Here is a 3,750-nt window from a genome sequence, read left to right on the forward strand (position 1 = left end):
TCGTATCTTGCAACGAGAACTATTCAGCAGATGGCCAAGGATCAAGCGGAGCTGTATCCCGCTCCTGTAAACCAGTCATTGAAGACTTCTACGTCTACGATTATCTGTCTGGTGCACCAAATGTGGATCCCCCTGTAGTTCTCCGACAGCAAGTAACCGCTATGCTTGGATTCATTTGGTTCACCCTGAAGAAATTGGCATCGAAGGCTCAGGAAGTGCTGCAGGATGTTCCATCGGATGATCTAGCTATCCAACCGCTTTACGGTATGTTTGGTTACAAGTTCTACCATTTGATCTTGTAAAACGCTGAACGTTGTGCATTGAATGCAATACTCCTACAATATAACTCTCTAAAAAGTGCCCTCCCACCAAATTTAAATCCCAACCGAAACATATTTAACATGTTGTTAAACCAAAGCAATATGTATGTAAATACACGTGACTCCCCCCTGTGTGCCGTTTGATTGGCAAAATGACGTTCTGCAGCGTAGTTGATGAAAACGACGACGACCACCTCTGAATCTCACGAATTCCGCCAACCTCCCAGGAAAACCCGCTCGTTGAAACGTTCCGCCAACAATAACACGCGTAATTGAATTGGCATATCATTTTCGGTCGGAGTTTCGCGATCTACCTAGTCAGTCACGCCAAAATACCTACCTTCCACAGTGTCGATAGGGGGTTCCGACCCAGGATATTGAATATCACCGCCGTGCCGATTTCGATGACGGCGCGACGACGACGGCGGCGTTTGGAGTTATTCTTTTCGCAAAACTGACGTAAACACGTGCGGATGGCACTTTGTTTGCAATTTCACCGCGCCATCAGCAGCGTGAGCCCACCCAACTACAACGACGACGTTGTAATCCTTTTATTCAAATGAGCATCGTCGATTCCGGGGCCATGTGAGTGCTGCGCCACGCGCGTTCGCCAATATTTGTTTATTGAAATGTGAGCTTAGGATCCCGCCGGTCATTCTCGCAGATCGGGCTTATTTAAATAAAAATTCGAAACTAATTTGCGAATTTGCATAGGAAAGAACGATCCGGAACGACGACGTACGCTCGTCGATATCGGATTTCAATTACCCGGCTTTTTTTTTCTCATCTCGCGAATTCGCATCCTAGACGAACAAACCAGGAACAGTTTTCCATTCGACGTCAAGGTCTCTCGTCGGGAACGAGTCAAGTTTTAATTAAATAATAACACGCTAAACTGTAATAAAGCGTAGCTATGCGGGCGCCGGACTATAACAGCTCCTCCGAGTCGAGTCGAGCTGTATTCTTGTGCATTTTATTGGGCGTTTGGTTCTTCCTGGTAACCAAGCGGTAGGTCGGAAGAAGCTCAAACTCGAGAAGGAAAATTAGCTGTGAGGTGTAAAACTTGAAATTGAATGGCTCCTTCTCGAAGTACCTAGCTGCCAAGCGGAAAGTCCTGCCATTTGCAGACAATGGAATTTTCCTACACTCGGATAGTGGCCATTAAATGGAAGCCATAAAGTTTGTAATTCTGGTACTCCGGCTAGGGATATTCGTTTTAACACGAGTCTCGGGTGGCTATTTAAGGTGTAGAACTAAAACAACAGAGGATCTGTTTTATCTATGCTAGTTTGGAATTCGACCGAACAATAAAAGGGAAATAGTTTATGACGAGAACAAACATTGTTCAACAAATTTGCATCGAGGGAAAATACAAAATCTTCAGTTTCATATACACGTGATCGAAAATGGTTTACAAATTAAATCAGTCTTTTGTACTGTGATCGCAAAGAGCATTTCCAGCCTAAAACTACTCCCTTTCATTTAAACTGGTCAATCAATAATATAAAAAAATCATAAAAAATACTTATTTTTGCTAAAATTCAAGAAAAAACAGTTTGAAGCTTTTAACTGGATTGCAAATTGGCGAATTTTGAGGATGGAAGTCAGTTTTCTACAGAATAAAAATAAAAATATCGAAGGGTACAGTTTAAGAAAAGCACTGGACTTCGTGCCCCAAAATTCAGCTTTAATTTTCGCCAATTCATGCATACAAAAGTGAATTGCATGAAGGGGGCGACAAATAGAGCAGTGGCGAAGATTGGTGTTTTTCCCCTTTATGATATCTTACATAGATTCGCGATGAATATGACCCTCAGTGTATTTTTATCTAATAGTTCTTCGAATATCCTCGAACATCTTCGAAAACATCATTTTAATCCAACAAATCGGTTTCAAGTTAAATTTTTGACTAAAAATGTTTTTTTTTTCAAACGCCCTTTTTTAAAAGTTTGGTTAGGAAAAAGGTTATGCGGTAATGCAAAAGTAAATGATTCGTGAAATGTGAACCAAATCTCATTCAAATTAAAATAATACCGAGTCAAATAATCCGATTTTTTCGTGTTATGGAATGAACATGCTCCTCTGTGAGTTTTTTAAGTTTTATATGGCCTCATACGTGTGAAGCACTTTGTGCGATTGGTATTTCTTCTAGGGATTAAAATAGAAATCTCTCCAGAGAAGAAACATTGTGCAAGTATTTTTTTTCTGAAATTCCTCTTGAGATTTTTTCAGATTTTTTTCCAAGAACTTCCCTACAAATTCTCCCAGAAATTCTTCTACGGGCTCATAAAAAATATCCATCAAATGATGATTAACCTGGGCTTGTTAGGGGAATATCTGTAAATAAAAAGAAAATCGCGTTAAGTACTGTTCTTTTTAATTCCAAGACGACCTTACAGTTGAGGTCGAAATACGTATCTGTCAAAGGATGCAAATTCTTAGTGGAATTAAAAGGAACAGTACTTAACGCGATTTTCTTTTTATTTATCTATCAAATGTTTATTCGATAATATTCACCAGTGATGGCTTCAGTGCTTACAGAGACTTTTTCAGGGTTTTAACTAGGTGTTCCTCCGATCTTTCTCCAAAGGTTATTTTTTAGAAAATTTTTCATGGGTTATTTACAATTTTTCCAATTTTTTGTCAGAAATTCTTTGAGAGATTTCTCAAGCAATCGAAAGATTTATTTAAAAAAAAATCATCCATGGATATCTTTAAAAAAAAATCATCAATTCCTGTGAGAAATCCTATAGTTTTTTATGAAATTCTAACGAATATTTCTTTGAAAATTCATTTAGAAATTGTCCAAGAAAATTTAAAGTGTTTTTTTTTTATATTTTTCTCCGAAGTTTTTGTACCGATTTCTTTAGAAATTCATTTGAGAATTGCAACATAAAACGTTTCTTGGATTTCTTTAGAAAATCATTAAGGAATTGCTTCCAGATTATCCTCCAGAATCCATGAATTCCAAGAATACATCTATGAAAGATTCCATTGGCTTGATAAGATTTATTTCCGTTTTTTTTTCAGAAATACGTACGTGAATTAAAAAAACATCCGCGGCATCCTTCAGAAATGCTTTCAGCAATTCCAACAGAAAATCAAAAGTTTATAAATAGTTTCGCCATAAATTTCTCCAAAAAATCCATAGACTGGTTTCAAAAGTACTTCTAAAACTATGCTTCAGGCATTCTTACAGATATTCAGGCATTCTTACAAATGCAGATTCTTAAAAAAAAATATGTATGAGGTTTCCCCACACATTTGTTTAAGGATTTCTTTAAAAAATCTTTGATGGATTCCTTCCAAAATTGCTGCATGGATTCCTTCGGAAATTTCTCTTGGAATTCTGTTTCAAAATCTACCAAAGTTTCTCTCGAGAATTCCTCAACCAGTTATTACAGGAATTTCTGGTAAGGAATCTAAGAAA

The sequence above is a fragment of the Aedes albopictus genome, chromosome 1, assembly GCF_035046485.1.
Source record: "Aedes albopictus strain Foshan chromosome 1, AalbF5, whole genome shotgun sequence".
NCBI classification, from domain to species: domain Eukaryota; kingdom Metazoa; phylum Arthropoda; class Insecta; order Diptera; family Culicidae; genus Aedes; species Aedes albopictus.